This window comes from Oncorhynchus kisutch, linkage group LG22, assembly GCF_002021735.2.
Source record: "Oncorhynchus kisutch isolate 150728-3 linkage group LG22, Okis_V2, whole genome shotgun sequence".
NCBI lineage: Eukaryota > Metazoa > Chordata > Actinopteri > Salmoniformes > Salmonidae > Oncorhynchus > Oncorhynchus kisutch.
This window is the reverse complement of record NC_034195.2, coordinates 35,192,864-35,217,515: the sequence shown is the minus strand read 5'-3', so window position 1 is coordinate 35,217,515 and position 24,652 is coordinate 35,192,864. Positions and strand designations below refer to the sequence as shown.

The 24,652-nt window shown below is 44.2% G+C and overlaps 1 long non-coding RNA gene across 1 annotated transcript; it reads left to right on the top strand.

The window, feature by feature from the left end:
- Nucleotides 1-2,707: 2,707 nt before the first annotated feature.
- Nucleotides 2,708-20,597, top strand: LOC109867788 (uncharacterized). The gene is made up of 3 exons (XR_002251852.2): nt 2,708-2,820; nt 17,876-18,101; nt 18,207-20,597. It is a non-coding gene; the product is annotated as an uncharacterized LOC109867788 (long non-coding RNA).
- The last annotated feature ends 4,055 nt before the right edge of the window (nt 20,598-24,652 follow it).

The following is a 24,652-nucleotide window of genomic DNA, read 5'->3' as shown; positions in this document are numbered from 1 at the left end:
CAGTGATGATCCATGGCCCGGAGCCTCCAGTGATGATCCATGGCCCGGAGCCTCCAGTGATGATCCATGGTCCAGAGCCTCCTGCGAGGGTTCCCAGTCCAGAGCCTCCAGCGAGGGTTCCCAGTCCAGAGCCTCCTGCAAGGGTTCCCAGTCCGGAGCCTCCTGCAAGGGTTCCCAGTCCGGAGCCTCCTGCGAAGGTTCCCAGTCCGGAGCCTCCTGCGAAGGTTCCCAGTCCAGAGCCTCCAGCGAGGGTTCCCAGTCCAGAGCCTCCTGCGAGGGTTCCCCGCACCAGATCCCCGCACCAGAGTCGCCACCGAAGCAGGCGGATCCGCGAGCGGAGCACGGTCTACGTCTCGCACCGGAGCCGTCACCGATGCCCACCTGGACCCTCCCCTATAGTCAGGTTTTGCGGCCGGAGTCCGCACCTTTGGGGGGGGGGGTACTGTCACACCCTGACCTTAGTTATCCTTTATTCTCTATTTTGGTTAGGTCGGGGTGTGACTAGGGTGGGCATTCTAGTTTCTTTACTTCTAAGTTGGCTTGGTATGGTTCCCAATCAGAGGCAGCTGTCTATTGTTGTCTCTGATTGGTGATCATATTTTGGCAGCCTTTTCCCACCTGTTTGTTGTGGGATCTTGTCTATGTATAGTTGCCTGCGAGCAGTACATTAGCTTCAAGTTTTGTTTTTGCGCTTTATTGTTTTCTGTGTGTTTCACTTCTAATAAAAGATGATGGAACCATACAACGCTGCATTTTGGTCCGATACATATAACAACGATCATGATGTTAACAAAAAAAACTATTACGCTTCCTGCGCCTGTCTCCCGAATAATTTATGCCAGCGTGACAGATTGTTTTTGAGATACCACATAGCACCCCACACTCCTGCTGAATAGTCCAGATCGGGACAGACGGATGCAGTTTGGAATACGTGGCACAACCAATATCTGTGTTTTTGTTTTTCCTGTAACTCCCCCAAGAGCTTTACTTGCTGTATTTTCCCAGACCCCTGGAAGAACAAGTTAAGTTTGAGACCTCACAGTCTGAATCTCTATCTCTGAAATAGCTGCCTTGGGAGAAACCAGATCAGGAGGCTCTATGGAGTACTATATGAAAATAACACAGAGGAACATTACCCTGCTGCCTTTATTGTTGGTTGCCTGTGCAGCCATGCTTACTTAATCTGTAGGGATTCTGTCCATCACGTCAGGAAATCTTAAGGAAACATTTCCTTTTATCATATTTCATTTCAATGCTGTGTAGATTTCATGGGGCTGGGAGGGCGGGAGGGTTGGAGGGATGTAGGATGTAGGGTGAGTAGGGTGAGAGAGAAAAAGAGGGAATACATGGAATCGTGCCCTTGAAGCTATTTCTTTAATGAAGGGGGAGTCAGGTGAGAAGGGGAGGCTTATGGGGAGATACACGGCCCTGTGCCTTTCATATAAAACACACAAAGTTAGACACACACACACACAGACACTGTCAAGGACCTCTGATGTGCCATCTCTAAGTGCTAACAGCACTGTTGGAGCTGCTGAAGAATGGTGATGGAGGATGGGCCTGGCTGTCAGGTTGCTGGTCACCATCAAGCCTTCCCTGAGTGCTCTCTGGGAGGATGTCAGGCCCGCCACATCACATGAGCCTATCACAGCGCTCCATGACTGCCCAAATGAGAACAACCAATTCATATTAATTGGGTTTCAATAACAGTCTTTTGACTTTCTGTTGTCATGTACTGTATTCCCATAAGCAATATGTTCGAGTTATTGATGTTCTTGGATATGTTGACTGTTGACTTTGTTTTTTAAATGTATTTTCCACCGTTGCTCCGATATGCTCATGGAATGATTTTTACCCAGGTTGTCCATCCTCTGTCATTATACAGGAATACCAAGGTGTGCCTAAACCATTTTGAAGAAAGACACACAACAAACATATCTGAGCTATTAGCTTCTGTGAATGGCATGTTTAGGTCTGACCAAGTATAGACTTAGCTAAATCACTTTCCCAAGCTTACATAAACATCCCTTCATAGCTCAAAGAAGACTCTCTGATGTATTTATTTGTTAATTTATAGCATGGCACAAAGAAAGCACAGCTGAAGGATGAGGGCACACAGAGCTTCCCTACACCAACAGCATAATAGCTTAATTTGGTGGATTAATTTGCACATGGCTATGTGAGTGTGTGTGTGCGTGTGTGTGTGTGTGTGTGTGTGTGTGTGTGTGTGCGTGTGCGTGTGTGTGTTTGGGCCTGCATATGTATGTATATACATGTGTATTCATAACCTTGATTTGTATTTATCCCGTGAGGAAGGATGTCTCATTCCCCTCACGTACCCTCACGTACGTGAGCAAACAGCGATCTAAACACCTACACACTACAACATGATACCAAGGTCTGTTGGGATATGTTTTCTCCTCCAACTAGGCTGTCATGTTCTCTGCGAATGAAGCCTAGATGTGGCTACAGGAGCATATTTTACAAGGCAGGGTTACAGGTTGAGCCCCTCTCATAAGACCATCGGGGTTAATAGTTGAGATGAGATTGCTGGAACGCTGAGAGGTATTATAGAAATGTTCCTTTAACCTCCGTGTCCCCCGGATCTCGGTGCATGTCAGGTTTATTGGGAAGGGCACCCTTGTGTGTAGCTTCTGGTGGTGTGTCCAACTCCAGCCTCTCACGTGACAGAGAGGCGTGTGGAGAAGGCTTGTGCTTTACTGCATGTGGTCTCTGCGTGTGCAGAGATAGACCACTGGATAGTCACTTTCATATATCCTCCTTTTTTTGCATGGTGTAAAGTGCTTTACTGAGAACCTGGTAAGTGACGATATTACACGCTGCTTGAAGAGCCACTTATCTGGGGTATATTTTTTTGACATTGTTATGGGATTACTTATCTGTATGTACATCAGTTTTGTGTACAAGTATACAGTACGTCACTCCTGTGCAAGTGTGTGTATGTATCTGTGCGTGTGTGTGTCCTAGCAGCGGCATATACATACTTGAATTGCTGCCGTTCTGAGTGTTACGTCATCCACTAGCATATTGTATGAACATGCGTCTTGTACCCACTGGTGCAGTTGTGCCGTAGGTGTGTTATTCACATTACCACACAGCACGCATACTGCACTGTATGCACATGAACTGTGTGTATAGTATACCCATGGGACTAGTGTTTCTCAGTGCCTCCTACACAGTAATCACCACAATATGCTCCAGATAAAGCTGCATATCGGGTAACAGCGGGAGGGGGGGTTGCTATACGCATTGCCATTAGAAATACACTATCTCACAGTGTATAACGTTTTAGGGAAGACTAAGATACAGACAGTGTAATAAAAGTGTAATACTAGAACAGGGGGCATGCAAAATGACAGGTCAAGGGCAGGCAGAGGTCAGTAATCCAGATCAGAGTCCAAAAGGTACAGAATGGCAGGCAGACTCAGTGTCAGGGCAGGTAGAGGTCAATAATCCAGTGTGGTGTGCCAAGGTACAGAACGGCAGGCAGGCTCAGGGTCAGGGCAGGCAGAATGGTTAAAACTGGAAAAACTAGAAAACCGGAACTAGATACAGATAGGAGCAAGGGGAAAACCCTCGTAGGCTTGAAAAACAAAATTACCCCCCCCGGTGTTCTGTTTCAAGGACTGCTTTTTTCCATCTACTTAATAATACACTTGTATGCCATCTGTAAATATGAATACAATTGTTAAATTACGAGCCTTGTTGGTTAAGCCACAGAAAAAGTTGACAACCTTCCCATTAGCCATGATTGGCTGACATAATGAATGGGCTGAACAAGCCGAGAGAGTTTGGATTGTTCTGCCGTAGAAGCTCATCAGTCTGTGTTGGTAATCCTGTTGAACGTGGCTTTTTAAAAAATTATTGTGTAGTGGAGCTGCATAAGTGTGGCTCTCCACTTTCTGGAGGATCAAGTTTTGAAATCAGTGGATTTAGAGTATGATAGCTAATGAGATGGAGGAAACACCTGTCTCCAGAATTCATCTTCAAACTAAGGGCAACCCTGGCATGGCATTCCTGACAGGGAGACTTCTTTGACAGAAAGTGGTTTCATTTCAAGCTAACGTTAGCTGACTGGCTCCCTAGTTCACGTTATTATTCGTTTCCCGGAGCCATGCGCTGTTCTAGTTAAAGCCTAATGTTAGCTAGCTAATGTTGAACATGGTTGGTTAGCTCCGAGCACTGTGGCATTGTTGACACTGTTTATCGTTTAACTAGCTAATGTTATCTGGCTGGCTCGTTAGCTAATGTTACGTGACATATGTACAACACCCATTGAATATGGCCGTAGTCAGTAAACATCTGCAAAAAAGTGTAATGAAATTGTTGCCAGCAGAGCTAGTTAGGCTGTTTTCATGTTGTCCAGAGGTAAACAAATCATCGGCCAGAGTGTCAAGTGTGCACTTTGAGAACGAAACGAGATGGGTGGGGCTAAAGCTTAGGTTGAGGGTGTGAATGATGCTGAATGGGTGTAGACAAAGAAGAGCTCTTCACTATACTGTATAGCAAAACATTCAACGGCGATTTTCTCAAAAAGGGGGTTTGCAAGTTCATCAAATTTCAAAGCAGAATTACTTTCCCATTGTTCCTCAAATGCAGTGTATGATATAGCATTTTGTAGCTCTGAGTCTCTACTTTTGTATAATGTAAAAAACACCTTTTCAAATTTTGCTACATAAGACCGAATCCAGATGATCAGTCACATGTGTTTTTTCATAGTTTGATGTCTTCACTATTATTCTACAATGTAGAAATACAATAGCAAAAATAAAGAAAGACCCTTGAATGAGTAGGTGTGTCCAATCTTTTGACTGGTACTGTATGTAATGTACTGTCTTAACCTCTCTAGGGTACACTAGCGTCCCACCTTGTCAACAGCGAGTGAAACTGCAGGGCGACAAATTCAAAACAACGGAAATCCCATAATTAAAATTCCTCAAACATACAAGTATTTTACACATTTTAAAGACACACTTGTTATAAATCCAGCCACATTGTCCGATTTCAAAAAGGCTTTACGACGAAAGCCCACCAAACTATGATGTTACGTCAGAGCCAAATCACAGAAAAACACAGCCATTTTTCCAGCCTGTTACGGTTTTCTTCCGTCGAAAGAGTACTGGTCTATGGTACTGGCATGTACCGCACCGGGCTATGCACCCGCACTGGAGACACCGTGCGCTCCATAGCATAACACGGTGCCTGCCCGGTCTCTTTAGCCCCCCGGTAAGCACAGGAAGTTAGCGCAGGTCTCCTACCTGCGGTAGCCATACTTCCTGTGAGCCCCCCCCCAATACATGTTTGGGGCTGACTCTCGGGCTCCCATTTGCGTCGCTGTGCTGCCTCTTCATACCAGCGCCTCGCCGCTTTTGTCGCCTCCAGTTCTTCTTTGGGGCGGCAATATTCTCCAGGCTGTGCCCAGGGTCCTTTTCCGTCCAATATCTCCTCCCAAGTCCAGAAGTCCTGTGCTCGCTGCTCCTCACGATAAACAGGGGGAGTTGGCTCAGGTCTGAACCCTGACTCTGCCACACTCTCCCTGAGCCCCCCCCCCCCCCCCCAAGACATTTTTGGGGCTGACTCTCAGGCTTCCTTGCCAACCGTGTTCCCTCGTATCGCAGGCTCCTATCTCCGGCTGTCTCTGCTCTCCTAAGTGCCTCCACCTGTTCCCATGGGAGGCGATCTCTTCCAGCCAGTATCTCCTCCCAAGTGTAACAACCCTTGCCATCCAAAACGTCTTCCCATGTCCATTCCTCCTTTCGCTGCTCCTGCTGCCAGCCTGTTACGGTTTTCTTCCGTCGAAAGAGAGTCGGACCAAAATGCAGCGTGGTTAATTCGATACATCTTTAATAAAGATGAAACACGAACAATACAAAAACTATAAACGTAACGTGAAAACCGAAACAGCCTAAACTGGTGCAAACTAACACAGAGACAGGAACAATCACCCACGAAACACTCAAAGAATATGGCCGCCTAAATATGGTTCCCAATCAGAGACAACGAGAATCACCTGCCTCTGATTGAGAACCGCCTCAGGCAACCATAGACTTTGCTAGAACACCCCACTAAGCCACAATCCCAAAACCTACGAAAAACCCCAATATACAAACACACCACAAAATAAACCCATGTCACACGCTGGCCTGACCAAATAAAGAAAGAAAACACAAAATACTAAGACCAGGGCGTGACAGAACCCCCCCCCCCCCCCCAAGGTGCGGAGTCCCGGCCGCACACTAAACCCATAGGGGAGTGTCCAGGTGGGCGTCTGTCCATGGTGGCGGCTCCGGCTCGGGACGTGGACCCCACTCCAACCAAGTCTTAGTCCCCTTGTAATGCGTCCTTTGATTGGCGACACTCGCCGCCGACCTTGGCCTAATAACCCTCACCAAGGACCCCATTGGACTGAGGGGCAGCTCGGGACTGAGGTAGAAGCTCGGGACTGAGGGGAAGCTCGGGACTGAGGGGGGGCTCGGGACTGAGGGGTAGCTCGGGACTGAGGGGTAGCTCGGGACTGAGGGGTAGCTCAGTACTGAGGGGAAGCTCAGCACTGAGGGGAAGCTCAGCACTGAGGGGAAGCTCAGCACTGAGAGGAAGCCCAGTACTGAGAGGAAGCCCAGTACTGAGAGGAAGCCCAGTACTGAGAGGAAGCTCAGTACTGAGAGGAAGCTCAGTACTGAGAGGAAGCTCAGGCAGGTAGTTGGCTCTGGCAGATCCTGGCTAGCTGGTGGTTCTGGCAGATCCTGGCTGACTGGCGGTTCCGGCAGATCCTGGCTGACTGGCGGCTCTAGCAGCTCTGGCTGCTCCATGCAGACTGGCAGCTCTGGCTGCTCCATGCAGACTGGCAGCTCTGGCTGCTCCATGCAGACTGGCAGCTCTGGCTGCGCTGAACAGGCAGGAGACTCCGGCAGCGCTGGAGAGAAGGAAGGCTCTGGCAGCGCTAAACAGGCGGGAGACTCCGGCAGCGCTGGAGAGGAGGAAGGCTCTGATAGCGCTAGACAGGCGGGAGACTCCAGCAGCGCTGGAGATGAGGAAGGCTCTGGCAGCGCTAAACAGGCGGGAGACTCCGGCAGCGCTGAACAGGCGAGGCGCACAGAAGGCCTGGTGCGTGGTGCTGGCACTGGTGGTACTGGGCTGAGGACACGCACAGGAAGCCTGGTGCGGGGAGCTGCCACCGGAGGACTGGTGTGTGGAGGTGGCACTGGATAGACCGGACCGTGCAGGCGCACTGGAGCTCTTGAGCACCGAGCCTGCCCAACCTTACCTGGCTCGATGCCCACTCTAGCCCGGCCAATACGAAGAGCTGGCATGTACCGCACCGGGCTATGCACCCGCACTGGAGACACCGTGCGCTCCATAGCATAACACGGTGCCTGCCCGGTCTCTTTAGCCCCCCGGTAAGCACAGGAAGTTAGCGCAGGTCTCCTACCTGCGGTAGCCATACTTCCTGTGAGCCCCCCCCCAATACATGTTTGGGGCTGACTCTCGGGCTCCCATTTGCGTCGCTGTGCTGCCTCTTCATACCAGCGCCTCGCCGCTTTTGTCGCCTCCAGTTCTTCTTTGGGGCGGCAATATTCTCCAGGCTGTGCCCAGGGTCCTTTTCCGTCCAATATCTCCTCCCAAGTCCAGAAGTCCTGTGCTCGCTGCTCCTCACGATAAACAGGGGGAGTTGGCTCAGGTCTGAACCCTGACTCTGCCACACTCTCCCTGAGCCCCCCCCCCCCCCCCCCAAGACATTTTTGGGGCTGACTCTCAGGCTTCCTTGCCAACCGTGTTCCCTCGTATCGCAGGCTCCTATCTCCGGCTGTCTCTGCTCTCCTAAGTGCCTCCACCTGTTCCCATGGGAGGCGATCTCTTCCAGCCAGTATCTCCTCCCAAGTGTAACAACCCTTGCCATCCAAAACGTCTTCCCATGTCCATTCCTCCTTTCGCTGCTCCTGCTGCCTGTCACCACGCCGCTTGGTCCTGGTGTGGTGGGTGATTCTGTTACGGTTTTCTTCCGTCGCAAGAGAGTCGGACAAAAATACAGCGTGGTTAATTCGATACATCTTTAATAAAGATGAAACACGAACAATACAAAAACAATAAACGTAAAGTGAAAACCGAAACAGCCTAAACTGGTGCAAACTAACACAGAGACAGGAACAATCACCCACGAAACACTCAAAGAATATGGTTGCCTAAATATGGTTCCCAATCAGAGACAACGAGAATCACCTGCCTCTGATTGAGAACCGCCTCAGGCAACCATAGACTTTGCTAGAACACCCCACTAAGCCACAATCCCAAAACCTATGAAAAACCCCAATACACAAACACACCACAAAATAAACCCATGTCACACCCTGGCCTGACCAAATAAATAAAGAAAACACAAAATACTAAGACCAGGGCGTGACACAGCCAAAGAGAGGAGTCACAAAAAGCAGAAATAGAGACAAAATTAATCACTAACCTTTGATGATCTTCATCAGATGACACTCATAGAACTTCATGTTACACAATACATGTATGTTTTGTTCGGTAAAGTTCATATTTATATCCAAAAATCTGAGTTTACATTGGCGCGTTATGTTCAGTAGTTCCAAAACATCCGCTGATTTTGCAGAGAGCCACATCAATTTACAGAAATACTCATAATAAACATTGCTAACAGATACAACTGTTATGCATGGAATTTTAGATCCACTTCTCCTTAAATAATTAAGGACTTTGATGCTGGTGAACAGCATATGCTGGTATGCTGGTCACCAGTGTCTGAAACACATGTTGGTATGTTGATCACCAGGTCACCAGCAAAAACACAGCGAAGGCACCAGAAAAACCACAGAGAAGGGACTAGAAAAACCACAGAGAAGGCAACAGAAAAACCACAGAGAAGGCACCAGCAAAAACGAAAAGAAGGCTGGTTACCAGCACAACCATCCTATGCTGGTCTCTGCTGTTTTTTCAGCAGGGTGTAAAGTGATATGGTGAGCTGAATATCAATCGTTATTTCATTGGGATTAAAAGAAAATGACAAACAATTTTGAAAGTGTATAGGATTAAGATATCAAAACCCCTGTAAAATAGTCTTCATGGTCATTTTTCATCATGCTGATTTTCCATTGCCAAACCTTTCATCCTTGCTTCCTTCAACATTTTGTATCGCCAAGCCTTTATCCTTAATTCCCCACACCCACTTCTTTCCCATCCACCAATATCTTCATCGGTCTCTAACCTCTACCACTCTAAGACACAGTGGCCGTGTCTGAAATCTGGCTTGCCTACTACTTATTTAAACTGCATACTATGTAGTAATTATATTACATACTATTTAGAACTTGTTATTTAGTTATAAAAAGGTATGCAGTAAGCAACAAATATCAACATACTACTCATCCATACTGAAAAGGTGTCATTGAATGCGCAATCACTCCTTATCCTGCCATTTGTTACGTTTTCTAGAATGCGGCAACCCCTATTCTGATTATCAGCTGTTGTCGACACACAAGGGCGTGATTTAAAAAAAAATATTCCCCAATAGTGTGCTGCACATTCTACTAGATCAAATGCTGATATTACTGTAGTATGACATCTGGCATTTAAAGTATTGTAGATTTTCTAAATTTCGTATTATATTTTTTCTTTATATTTATTCGGACAAGCCCTGCTCCCCCGCCCCCCTCATGTATGCACCTCTCATGTATGCATGTCTCCAATCATTAGCACTCTCAACGCTAATATCTTAACCACCTTACCATGCCATGCAGTACTGTCTCAAGCCTGGCTCAATGACGAGGTGAGTCAGCTTTCAAATAACACCAGCCATCAATCAACACCGCATATACTAGGTTTCCATAGTAACCGTGGTCAAGCTAAAGACTGCTCTCTCTCTCTCTCTCTCTTTCTCATTTCTTTCTTTAACAGATTCACATGTCACTCATCACACACATCCTGTCTGTGGGAGGGTGTCATGTGCTGTATGCTCTATAGGAAATAATTATAATCATATAACAACGGTTTGTTGTGGCATGCATTTGAAATGTGTTTTATTATAATGAGAAAGTCTGTACTCCACTTCAAACAGACCTCAATGATAGAAAATAACAGAGAAAATAATTTACTGCTTACACCTTGGCATAGAGATACTTTGTGTAAAATAAAAAACATACCATGAACATGTTTAATGTGCCCTGTAGTCTTCCATCTCTTCCCCAAGGGGTGAGTTCACTCATCTCCCAAACAACGTGGTGTGTCTGGTCCTTTGGGTTCTGAAAACCAAAGTGCATCACACAAAATTATGGGGCCTTGCTCTGCCAAAAGAGCAAATCATTTCAGCAAAACCCTTGAGAAATAAATATGTGTCAATCAAAGGCATCTCATGTGCCTGAACGGCTCCAAATTTCACATGCCCCTCACATTTTCTCACATGATTTAAAGTGACCTGTCTCTCGACCGCCTCTTTTTAAATCTTTCTGGATGAGACACAATGCACGAGAGAGAGAGAGAACGCGAGAGAGAGAGAGCAATAGATAAAGTGAAAGAGAAAGAGGAAGTCTGAGAAGTAAAGAGCGAGAGATTCTGCCCAAATACATCCCGCTTTTGTAAATGAGAAAAATGTCTCTAATGTTATTTATAATACCCTGACCTGCCTTGACTCTTTTCTCTCCTTCTTTCCCCCTCTCTCACTCTATTTTCCTGCTGACAGAGAGAGAACTAAGCAGTAGCATCCCTGCTCTCTCTAAGCTTGAACTCTGTGTGCTGGCAGAATATAGAGTGTAGCTTTTATTTTCTGTGTGACTTTCCGTTCAATGAGATTTGGAGAAGGTGACTTTTATCCCTTAGGGGAGAAAAAAAAGAAGATGCTCTTATGCACTCACACATGGTACAGCACTGGGGTGAGGAAAATAAAAGAAAGAGAGAAAAACATTTTTTTTTAAAGCTACAGCACTCGGACCCATTTACTAAGCAACTTCTATCTCTGTGTATGACTCATGGACTGCTAACTGTGAGGGAAGTTGGCACAACATAATAAGAAATATAAAGATGTATTATCGGATAGAAGTAATGGAGCCATGCATACAGATATTCCAAGGCTTACTTTCCCTGTTTAATTTCCTCCTTAGAGAATTAAATGACCTGCAGTATTAACCTTCAAGGCAAAATAGAATAGATTTTCCTTTATCACAAAAAAAGGATCATTTTCATCTGAGAATTACACAGTCACTAAGAAACAAAGCTTAGCATTGGAGCCAAAGGGTTAACCCAAATGTCCAGGGATGCTTTTGTGAGAGCCACATCAAGGCTAAAGTCAAACACTGAATCCCCAAAACCCTCTAGCCCCAACATACAACTCCCCTTCAGCTGAGCTGATCAAAAACTTACTCTAAAGTAAGCAGCTGTCTATCGATCTGACAACCATGCCAGATCTCAGCCATGACAGATCCATTTCTAATGAGTCCAGTGGGGGCGGGTTCCAGAGAGATCGAGACATGCCCTGAGGGTCATGGGATGGTAAAGGGGTCTCATAGGTGTTTTAAAATTGTGAATACGCCCTAGGGTCAAAGGGTGTTTGATCTGCGGTACACTGTGACGTTGGATCAATACACCACTCCGCTGTGGTTTAACCCCCCTCTTTCCTCCTCCTCACATCCCTTCTATTTTCCTTTTCATTTCATTTCTAACCCACACCTTTTCAGAGGAGTATGCAGGTTGGCTTTTTAGTGTCAGTTCAATAAGACTCAAGTTAATAAAGTAGGTCTGTGGAAGATTGCACTTTTTTTTCTGTAGATTTCTATGGTGCTCAAACACCTTATCATGATTCTATTTTATTGTTTTGACCATTGCGTCTCATCTGAAAGTGATTATTTTCAGTTTTGATCCGATCTTTTAACCTTATGTAGAGTTTATTGAAATTCATACGAAGTTATTTCCACCAAAAATATCACAACTTTAAACTTGGTAAAACAATGATGGTTAACGTACTGTAAGTCTCTACCTCCCTTCTTCCCAGTGTCTAAGTGGTGGCTGCTCAACCAAGCGTACTAACGACAACAGCCACATAAAATTACAAAGCAGCACGCTCCATGTTAACAGATGCCACCGATAGGTTCTTGTCAAGATTATCCACGCTACTCCGGGGCTGACTGTGTTCTTTCAGGGTGGGGAGTGAAGTTAACAAATGACAATGGAAGCAGAGCCAATCACAGAGCAGGGCCCCTGATACGGCGTCGTGCTGGCACTTTCTCCAGCCCAGGCCATGTGATGCATCTCCCTGGCGGTTTTCTGTTAACTCTGCTCTTTCAGTACAATCCATTCTACCACACAGAAGCCTGATGTCACTGCAGCATCTTCCAAGTCTCCCTCCCTCTCATTCCCTCCTCCACCTACAGTATCTATCCATTGGACATTGCAGGTGTGTTCGGGGTGTTTATGGATGCCAGTGGTCTGTGTCATTCCTGCCGTGTCATGACATTTCACCACTGTATGTTATCTGGGGGGCTGAGGTGCAGATTTCCATTGTCCTGCAGACCCTGTCTACAGTCCTCTCTGAGATATGAGGAGACTCCCAGGCCATGGATGATCACATCCGTACTGCTGACCAGCCATTTCTCTCCCTCTTCACTGATTCCCTTTTTTATTTCTCTATCCCCAACCTTTCCCAATGAAGATCACACTACAGCAAGATGGTGTGTATCCTAGCTGCATATTCAGTTGCTGTCAGGCCCCTTTATTATTCCTGCGAGCCAGTCAGGAGTAGTCAAGTGGAGTAGTCTACAGTGCAGTCTCTCTGACCGATGTCTCTGAGTGAGGTGCCCTCCCTATCTCAGCTTTCCCTGAGATAGATAAAGATACTGGTGGGTGGTGGGTTTTTATTGGTAGAAATAGCTTTTGCTGTGGGGGAAAGCTTTGTAAAAAATAAGTGTGCTATTCCAATATACTGTATGTGACATACTGTAAGTTTATGATGAAGATGGTGCTTATCTGGGTTTTCTGACCCGATGTATGTCATTATTACCCACCACCGTGACACATAAAAGTGAGACATAAAAGTGGCTGTTTTTACTGTATGGTGTCTGAATTAAATGCAGTTCTAAGACTGTCTGGATGGTGCCTGCTTCTGTTCCTGAAGAGAGCCCTGCTTTGGGCCTGATCTGTCACTATCAGCAGTTCTTAGGCTATGTTCTTGCCATTGTTTTAACCCCGATTCCTAATTCAGTGTAGTCAGTAAACTAGGGTAACAAACATGGTTTTAAAACATGTGCCAAATGAGGGGGTCAGAGTTGGTTGGCCCCTCTTACCTCTGCAACTCATATCAGGGCAACAATTGCTGCACTTCCTGGAAGAAACTCAGTGTTTTCACAGGGAGCAGCAGATAATACATCAGGAGATGACTCTCCAGCTGGCGCCACATCACTCCTAAAGAGACATCATCCATAGCTTTTCTTTTCACTCTCTCTCTCTTATTGTCTCGCTCAGGTCACAGTGTGCTGTAATCTCAAAGGCAATAAAAGGAAGTGAATAGCTACTCGTTGGATAAAAATTGAATAGATTTAAATAGATCTGAAAGCCTGCAATTTGTGTGAGAATTATCATTTGAAGATGAGAACACTGAACTGATCATCAGATGTCTTGAACCATGGAACTCCATAATTACCTTGCAACCCTACCACTGGTTAATTTCACAAGGATAACTCACTTACGTAGTTTATTCTGTAATTTGGGGTGTATTTTAGGTGAGAAAAAGGTATGAGACACCTACATTACAGCCTTGGACTTATCATGACATGCCATTGATCAGGGATGGGAAAACTACGGCCCGTGGGTCAGATCCGGCCCGCGAGCCCATTCAATCTGGCCCGTGGGAGGTTTTGGGGGGAAATTATTATTTTCGGGTAAAAAAACAACACTTCAGATGGGAAATAATTATGAAAAAAAATACAAAATCCAGCCCACTCTTGGAACGTCTAAAACTAGATAAGAAGTATGTAGAAATTATAATGGACCTATATTTACAGTTGAAGTTGGAAGTTTACATACACTTATGTTGGAGTCATTAAAACTTGTTTTTCAACCACTCCACAAATGTCTTGTTAACAAACTAGAGTTTTGGCAAGTCGGTTAGGACATATACTTTGTGCATGACGCAAGTAATTTTTCAAAAAATGTTTTACAGACAGATTATTTCACTTATAATTCACTGTATCATAATCCCAGTGGGTCAGAAGTTTATATGCACTAAATTGACTGTGCCTTTAAACAGCTTGGGGGAAAAAATGATGTCATGGCTTTAGAAGCTTCTGATAGGCTAATTGACAACATTTGAGTCAATTGGAAGTGTACCTGTGGATATATTTCAAGGCCTACCTTCAAACTCAGTGTCTCTTTGCCTGACATCATTGAGAAAATCAAAAGAAATCAGCCAAAACCTTAGAAAAACAATTGTGGACCTCCACAAGTCTGGTTCATCCTTGGGAGCAATTTCCAAACTCCTGAAGGTACCACGTTCATCTGTACGAACAATAGTACGCAAGTATAAACACCATGGGAACACACAGCCAGATGAAGGTACTTTGGTCCGAAAAGTGCAAATCAATCCCAGAACAACAGCAAAAGGACCGTGTGAAGATGCTGGAGGAAACAGGTACAAAAGTATCTATATCCACAGAAAAAAAAGTCTTATATCAACATAACCTGAAAGGCCGCTCAGCAAGGAAGAAGCCACTGCTCCAAAACCGCCATAAAAAAGCCAGACTATGGTTTGCAACTGCACATGGGGACAAAGATCGTACTTTTTTGAGAAATGTTCTCTGGTCTGATGAAACACAAATATAACGGTTTGGCCTTAATGACCATCGTTATGTTTGGAGGACAAAGGGGGAGGCTTGCAAGCCAAAGAACACCATCCCAACCGTGAAGCACATGGGTGGCAGAATCATGTTGTGGGGGTCCTTTGCTGCAGGAGGGACTGGTGCACTTCACAAACTAGATGGAATCATGAGAAGGAAAACGATACGGATATATTGAAGCAACATCTCAAAACATCAGTCAGGAAGTTAAAGCTTGGTCGCAAATGGGTCTTCCAAATGGACAATGACCCCAAGCCTACTTCCAAAGTTGTGGCAAAATGGCTTAAGGACAACAAAGTCAAGGTATTGGAGTGGCCATCACAAAGCCCTGACCTCAATCCTATAGAAAATTTGTGGGCAGAATTGAAAAAGTGTGTGAGTGCACATTCTTAAAATAAAGTGCTCATCCTAACTGACCTAAAACAGGGAATTTGTACTAGGATTAAATGTCAGGAATTGTGAAAAACTGAGTTTAAATGTATTTGGCTAAGGTGTATGTAAACTTCCGACTTCAACTCTACCTCTTGATGTTGTTTCCGGTAGTGTGTAGTGTACAACACAGACGGCTGGTGTCAGCTTAGTTGGGGAGCACAGGCTCATAGTAGTGGCTGGAACGGAATAAACTGAATGTTATTGACACATGAAAAACACGGGTTTCATGTTTTTTTGATACCATTCACTCCATTCCATTCATTATTAAGAGCTGTCCTCCCCTCAGCAGCCTCCTGTGGTGTACAGCATGTTCCCAATAATGCTCAGCATTATTGTTGAGACTATACTCTCAGTTCTTGTTCACTAACAGTGTCATCTCTATTGCATGTTGGGAAATATCTTTACAACATTCCGTAAAATGTGTGATTTCAGTTTTATCCCACCAATAATAGGATTAGTTGCTGTGTGAGAGTGGGACTTGCTTACAAGATCAAAGAGGAGAGGGGAAACAAGTTGCTCAGAGGAGACGCGCTGTGTGGCTTGTCTAAGGGGGACACAGTTTGTCATTTAAATGATTTAGCAAAAAAAATCCAGATATTCTCAAACATTTGAATGGAGATCAGAGGCATGCAAAGGAACATTTGAATAATTATAAGTTAACCGAAAGGCTCTATTGAATCTGTATCACTGGAGTGTTATCGATTTCGCAATAGAAATGGAAAGGTAATTTCCAATTGACCCGACATATGCAGGGTTTATGGTGAATGCAGTCTCCTCTAACGCAGGAACATTGTCTTTCATTTTCAATCATTCAGGCACGCTCAACTTCCACGATACGGATTGAATAGAGCTCTAAAACTCTCTGGAAGTTTGCTCCCTTACTAACTATTTTTTACCGATTGTATTTATTTTCTTGAAAGTTCAGTCCATGCCTGTGTGAATAGCCTTGATATACTTACTATGCCGTCTTGCTTCCTGCAGTGTATTCTAACACAAACTATAGTGCCTTTGGAAAGTTTTCAGACCCCTTGACTTTTTCCACTTTTTTTTTTACATTACACCCTTATTCTAAAATCGATTAAATAAATACAAATCCTCTGCAATATATACACAATACCCCATAATGAAAAAGTGAAAACAGGTTTGTAGAATGTTTGCAAATATATAAAAAATTTAAAATAAATAACTCATTTAATTAAGTATTCAGACCCATTGCTATGAGACTAAATTGAGCTCAGAGGTGCATCCTGTTTCCAGTGATCATCCTTGAGATGTTTCTGAAACTTGATTGGAGTCCACCTGTGGTAAATTCAATTGGTTGGTCCTGATTTGGAAAGGCACACACCTGTCTATATAAGGTCCCACAGTTGACAGTACATGTCAGAGCAAAAACCAAGCCATGAAGTCTAAGGAATTGTCAATAGAGCCCCAAGACAGGATTGTGTCGAGGCACATTTCTTGGGAAGGGTACCAAAACATTTCTGCAGCATTGAAGGTCCCCAAGAACACAGTGGCCTCCATCATTCTTAAATGGAAGAAGTTTGGAACCACCAAGACTCTTCCTAGACCTGGCCAAACCCGAGAAATCGGGGGAGAAGGGCCTTGGTCAGGGATGTGACCAAGAACCCGATGGTCACTCTGACAGAGCTCCAGAGTTCCTCTGTGGAGATGGAAGAAGCTTCCAGAAGGATAACCATCTCTACAGCACTCCTCTACAGCACTCCTCAGCCCTACAAAAGCCACTCCTCAGTAAAAGGCACATGTCAGCCCGCTTGGAGTTTGCCAAAAGGAACATAAAGACGCTCAGACCATGAGAAACAAGATTATCAGGTCTGATGAAACCGAGATTGAACTATTTGGCCTGAATGCTAAGCATTGCGTCTGGGGGAAACCTGGCAGCATCCCTATGGTGAAGCATGGGGGCGGCAGCATCATGATGTGGTGATGTTTTTCAGCGGGAGAGACTGGGAGACTAGTCAGGATTGAGGCAAAGATGAACAGCGCAAAGAACAGAGAGAGACTTAATGAAAACCTGCTCCAGAGCGCTCAGGACTTCAGACTGGGATGAAGTTTCACCTTCCAACAGGACAACAACCCTAAGCACACAGCCAAGACAACACAGGAGTGGCTTCAGGACAAGTCTCTGAATGTCCTTGAGTAGCCCATCAGAGCCCGGACTTAAACATCTCTGGAGAGACCTAAAAATAGCTGTGCAGCAACACTCCCCATCCAACCCGATAGAGCTTGAGAGGATCTACAGAGAATGGGAGAAACTCCCCAAATAGAGGTGTTCCATGCTTGTAGCATCATACCCAAGAGGACTCAAGACTGTAATCGCTGCCAGAGGTGCTTCACCAAAGTACTGAGTAAAAGGTCTGAATATTTATATAAATGTGATATGTCTAAACATCTGTTTTTGCTTTGTCATGAGGCTGTAACCTAACAATATGAGGGAAAAGTCAAGGGGTCTGAATACTTTCCGAAGGCACTTTGTATTAAAATAAAATAAAGAGAAGAAATATACATGTTCTATATGGCAAGGTAAACAGATCTACCCTACACCTTGACCTCTTTCTCCACTCTCACTCCAGATGAAATCCTGACGTCTGGCCACCTGATAACCTGCCCACTTGACCCTTTCCCGTCCTCCCTACTCCAGACCATCTCAGGAGACCTTCTCACATTCCCCACTTCCCTCATCAACTCATCCCTGACCCCTGGCTGCGTCCCATCTGACTTCAAGCAGGCCAAAGTCGCTCCCCTCCTCAAGAAACCAACACTCGGCGCGGCCCCTCTGACGTCAAAAACTACAGACCAGTAACACTTCTTTCTTTTCTTGTCATATCCTCACATGGTCTCTCCTATCATTGCTATGTGGATGACACTCAACCCCTGTTCTCCTTCCCTCCTTCTGACACACAGGTAGTGACACGCATTTCGGCGAGCCTGGAAGATATCTCAGCTTGGATGTAGACCCATCACCTCAAGCTCAACCTTGACTAAATGGACCTGCTCTTCCTCCTGGGAAAAGCCTGCCCGCTCCAAGACCTCTCCATCACGGTTGACAACTCCATGGTGTTTCCCTCCCACAGTGCTAAAAACCTTTCCGTGGCCCTGGACAACACCCTGTCGTTCTCTGCAAACATCAAAGCAGTGACTCGCTCCTGCAGGTTCATGGTGAACAACCTTGGTATGAACTTTCCTCACAAAGAAAGTGGCTCAGGTCCTAATCAAGGCACTTGTTATCTCCCTTCTAGACCACTGCAACTCCCTGTTGGCTGGGCTCCCTGATTGTGCCATCAAACTCCTGAAACGTATCTAGAATGCTGCAGCCCGCCTGGTGTTCAAAATTCTGAAGTTATCCCATGTCACCCAGCTCCTCGGCACATTCCAACGGCTTCCAGTCAAAGCTCAAGTCATCTTCAAAACCCTAGTGGAGCAGCATGGGGAATCGAGCACTCCATTCCGCCACCTCTAATCTCTTGGCCCTCTCATTCCTACGGGTGGGCAGCTCCCACTCAGCCCAATCAAATCTCCTCTCTGTCCTGGCACCCAAATGGTAGAATAAGCCTTCCCATAAAGTCATGACAGCAGAGTCCCTGCCCATCTTTCAAAAACATTTAAAACACTACCTCTTTGAAGAGTATCTTAAATAACTCACATGGAGTTCTTTAAAAAAGAAGAAAATGCCATTTCTCTTTTCCATGAGCACTGACTTGATATGTACTTGATACGGATGTGATGTATTTTTGTCTCATCTAGCTACATTAAGATGAGGGCACAAATTGTAAGTATCTCTGGATAAAAGCTAATCGCTAACTGGCTAAAATGTAATGTAAAAATGTAAAACAAACTTACAAAGAGGGAAACACGTAGAAGGACTATCCATACCAAACTTGAAATTGTATTTCGAAGCACTAACATTTCGTCCCATCCTAAATTGGTTTAGACATGATTATTCTGCCCCCTGACTGAGTATAGAGAGAAAAATATGGTGTCTCATATTGCCCTGGAAGAGGTGTTATTCACTGATATATCCATTAAACAATTTAAACTAAGTTTTGGTCCTATTATTGCTCGCACAATATTCGCCGCAAAATGTAAGAACAATGTAACTGGGATTCCTCCAATATTTCACAATAATGCCTTGCGATCTGGTTGGCATCCATTTGCATCTCCCCAATGGTCCAAATGTGGAATCTGTAGCCTTAGCGATATCATGGGCAGTAATGGTTTGAGAACAATTCAACATTTGAAAGACACATACACATTACCAGGCAACACATTTTTTTATATATTTACAATTTAGGTCAGCTATGCTGGCCTGTAGTGTCCCTTGGGAAACAAACCATCCAATGATAGGATTTAGAAATACATTTAAGTTTGGCTAGGCGGGGTGGGGTGGGATACATAGTTTCCGGGTGAGGAAAGAGGATGCATACAGGTGGATGGGGACTGTAGGTTGGGGTTATTTTTGTATGCATTTCTTTGATTGTTTTTGTACTTGTAACAAAAATGACAAAAGTACACTGATTCACGACATTAGCAGCCTGGTGGTCCAAAATAGCATAATTGGTGCATTTTAACACCAATAAACCCATCTGTTTAAAAATGAATTTAGTATATGTCATTCTAGCAAACCAGGCAACTAAAAGAAACTGTCAGTGTCAATGTTTGTGTTCCTTTATAGCTTGTTAGCTAGCCAACATTAAGTTAGCTGGCTAGCCAGTTCAAATAATGACTATATCATATAGCTGACAAAATCTTAACTTTCGCTCATTTGTATTCATTATTACAGGAAAATAAACTCGCAACAAGACCATGGTTTACAAGTTAATGGCAAACTAATTATAGTAAATAGCTTACGGTTGTGAGTGTGACGAAATAAAAGCAGGGCATTCCACCAGAGAATTTTAGAACTTGGACATTGTCTCATTGGCCTATCGTTATATCCTAATTTGACTTTGGTGCAAGTCATTTTGTTCTTCACATTACCGTCTTTGATAAACACACACTATATAAAATAAAATCTGTGTTTATTTGTTACATGCACATTTCTGCCCAAGAACTCATTTTGATTTAAAAGAATGTTTACTTCCAAATGCATTTCTGGTGAAGTAGTTATGCGTGACATATACCTAGTTTCCTGAAACAAGTCACATACACCATGCAGTTTTGATGCTTGCATCCCATAATAAAGAAGCAGAATCCAGCTGAGAAATGTGCTGTACAGTATGTAGCATGCATGTGTACATGTTGAAACACAAAGTTGAGAAGAGGGTAATGAATAAAATATGAATAATCTGCCATGTCCACTGACTGTCTGTGTTTGATGATATAAACACATACAAAAAGCTCTTAAGGTCTTTACCATTTGAACCTCAAGTTCTACATCTCAGCCTTCAAAGCAGGCTAATTACCAAATTCTGTTTGCGGATTAAGTCTAGTTACAGAGACAACATGCTGCCTTTTTTTTAAGACATACCGTATGTCATCATGATGTCCTTGATGAATGGTGGCTCCTCTGTGTGTTTCTCCACACAGACAAATCTACATGTACAGTATGTGGCTGTTGACTTCTCGAACCAATCTTCAAAGTAGAACAAACATCAAAGACAAGGGAAAGAGAGAGGGAGAGAGAGAAAGAAACACAAAGAGAGATAGAGAAAGATAAATAAATACAGATACTTTCACTTTTCCCATTTCTGCATTGGGGAAAAAAGGGAAAAAAGCAACAGGTGTTGACTGTAAGTGTTAATGAGGGAGGGATGAAGGTATGATTGTGATTGTACTTTTAGGGTTGTAATGCTAGAATCTCTCTGATCTTGTGAAATCTGGGCTCACCTATCATCGTCACCTCGTCAATGGTTGAGAAAAGTGTTAGAGCACAGCCATTACAGACATTACATATTCAAAATAAATCTCCAGCATTTTTTTCAGGTTACCTTGGGGACTGCTTATGACTGTTAAGACAACAATATTGCAGATAATCCACAGAAACCACTGAAGTGTCCAGGACTCCCATCAGAGACAACTGACGTGGAACATCGAAAAGAGAGGTGATTGTTTTTGCATCAACCAGAGACCTTTGAAATTCTCTCTCTTCAGATACCCATCCCCTGTCATTATCAGGCAGAGAAAATCACCACAACAGAGCACAGCACATCCACAACACAAAATGGAGATCCTTAACGTTAAGATTTTTAAAAATCTGGTTAGTTATCTCCACAATTTTTTTTATCTGAGTGCAGCTATCACAAAATATTATTTTCCATGTTATAGCCAAACTAGACGATAAGCTATGAAGGCCTGGGGAAAGTTCTGTCATTTAAATAAAACCAGAGAGGAAGAGGCAAACTTTTTGGCTACTTTGGTGAATTTGCAAGGCATGCACGACAAGACATTGCGAGATAAAGATTACCAAGATATATGCGAGCGGTTCTTTCTGCCTGCCCCCCCCCCCCACGCTGGCTCGCCTGTTCTTTCTCTTCGCTAATGATGCGAGTGTGTGTTCAGTCTTTGGTCTGTTGCCTGTAGAATATCCTAGCCTATTCATCGATGATAGGCTTTCCTGAAGTTACAAGACATTGCAAACTTTTGATTGACAACAGATAGGCCTAGTGCACAGTTCTGACTTTGTCTGTCTGGTGGCTGACCTGCCTATACTGTGCCCCTTCCCTCTCTCTCCATCCCTCAAAAGCTCGCTATGGCAGCGAATCAGTCCCATCCGTTCCAAAATTACTGAATCTTAGGAGTCAATTCATAGCGGAATTGAATCTTGATATTCATAAGTGGGAATCGGTGCAAACAGTCGAGGAATCAATTATTTGCCATTAACAGTTGGAAAAAGAGAGAAAGGCAATCGACAACAGCAAAGTCCTGTATAGCAATACATTGAGAAGTTAAATGACAAGGAAATGCTAACTTTGAGAGGTAGAATTGAGGTACAGTAATTGTAGTAAAGGTGCAATGCTAAACCTTCTGAAAGGGATACACTCTGAGACTCAAACCATTGCTGGCATCAGTGCAGCTGCATTTTGAATTCACGTGTAATTTTATGTTTGTTTTTTACGGAAAACCGATTTAAAAAATGCAGTTTAAACTTTTTTTTTAAATTCTCAATTTGTAACATCCTACTTTCGAGTTCCTCCATCAGGTGTCTACTACAATGTCTCAGGACACCATCCTCTCTGTGTGGGGTGGTTAGCACCATGTCTGTGTACTGCAGCCAATCGGGCCATCTCTCTCCGTGAGCTCCATCTGTCACCCGGGCCTGCTGCTGTGTGTGTGGCCCGCGCCATGTGAGCCAGCTCTGGGCGAGGCAGCGCAGAGTAACCAGGCCAAAAGCTTGGGAGATGGGGGTGGACTGACGCCTTGGCAGGGGAGCCTCCAATTTTTTCATGTGGGGAGAGAGACAGCTGTCTAGGAAAGCTCCCTGTCATCCAAGGTACTTCACTTCCACAGACCACCAAATAACTTAAGCACAGCAGGGATGAGAGGCCTCTCAGAAACTGGAGGAAAGGCAGTCTCATGACTAGAATTTGGGGATTTACTGTTTTGATTGGTTATGGCTGGTCATCGTTATGGCTATTACACTGTTGTATTGCAAAATTATGGTAAGATATTCACTGTGAATTGTAACATGTATAATCAATTCAACTACAACTAAACCGTTTTTTAAACTGTAGAATTGTTTTGGTATCTCCTCGGTCTTGCACTGCAGCGAGGGCAGCAGCGGTATGACTCAAGGCATCTTGCATTTGTAATTGTTGAGTTGTGAGCAGACTCCTGCTCAATCTTTTAATGCTGCTTTGCGAGGCTGTTCAGTACATGGTCCTCCGGTGTGTTGAATTACATTAAGCTCTTGCTTTCGATTTTCGGCCTTGCCCAGGGTGAACAAGAAACCACAACAGGGGGTTAAACAGGGAAACATAGACCACCCAACACATCCCCTCTTAAGATCTCCTTGTTCCACATAATGCTATACCGTTCCAACTGCTACCATCTGTTAAAGATTCAACATCTGAATGGAAAATAAAATAAATAAGATGTCAGAGGTGGTATGAGGTCTCTTGTACTACCCTCTCTCTGAACTGATTCAAAAGTAAGGGATGGATGGATGGAATGGAAGAAAAAGAGGGCCATACTGAGTAAAGCCAAATCATTTTCTTTGCTTTTAAAAATGGGAAAATGGTGGAAGAGTCTTTTAGTCCACAGGCCCTAAATAATCTCCTCCTAACTTCCGTTTACCTTTCTCCACTACAGCTGAGTATTAATGAGTGAATTTCCATTGACAGTAAGAAGGTGGTTATAGGCTAAATTCCCTCTCTCGCCTTTCTACCCACACATTTCCCCATGGTATGTTCATGAAGATAGCTCCTGGAATTAAATAATACTATTTTTGATAGGTAAAATAAACTGCATTTGGTGCAACAACAAAAAATGCTACTCATAACTGTAATGCAACACCATAACTGTTATAAGTATAAACCAATATGTCAGTCTAGGTGCATAAAACTAAAATGCCTTAAATGAGAGTTTTGACATAGTCCATGAGAGCCACGGTATCAGTTCATCTGGCTGGTATTCTAATTGGGCACAGGAAGGTTGCAGACACAGGCAGGAAACAGAAAACAAACAGATTGATTAATCCATAAGAGCAGAAAATGGTCTGGTTCCATCCTATTTAGAGCACCGCCACAGAAGGCCTATGGGAGGACTGGGAGGGAGAGAGAAATGGAGGGTAGAGAGAGAGGGGAATGGGGGGTGGGAGAGAGGGATGGAGGGGAGAGAGAGAGGGATGGAGGGAGGGAGAGGCATGGAGAGGGGGAGGGAGGGAGAAGGGATGAAGGGAGAACTTTGCTTGTGTTGCACTTGAACTTTGCTTGCATTGTGGCACATGAAGTGTACTGTAAGTAGAACAAGCAATTTTTTCATTCATCTGTAATCAACTGTGCCCTGAATGCTCCCGTCAATGCAACTTGAGGAGTTTAACTTCATGTACACACCAAGGTAGGTCACACTTGTTACATATTCATATTATTAATGATGGAAATGCGTCTCACTTGCATCAGCTGAAAATGCTTATAGACTGTTTCTGCCATGAGACAGCACCTGCCATAGAAATCTATTACTTGTGTACACCTTGTCTTTCCATGACCCTGCCTCTCTCACACCCTCCACTAAACATTTTATCCTGTGATTCACATCAACAGCATTTCAGCTGCGTCAATGATGACAAGACACTACTTGAACATGTCTTTCTCTTGAACATTGTCTTTAGCATACAATGGCATTATTTCTGAGAGCCAAGGAGCACTAATGAATTGCTTACTCAGGTTTATGTTTTTGTCAAGACAGCAATTTGT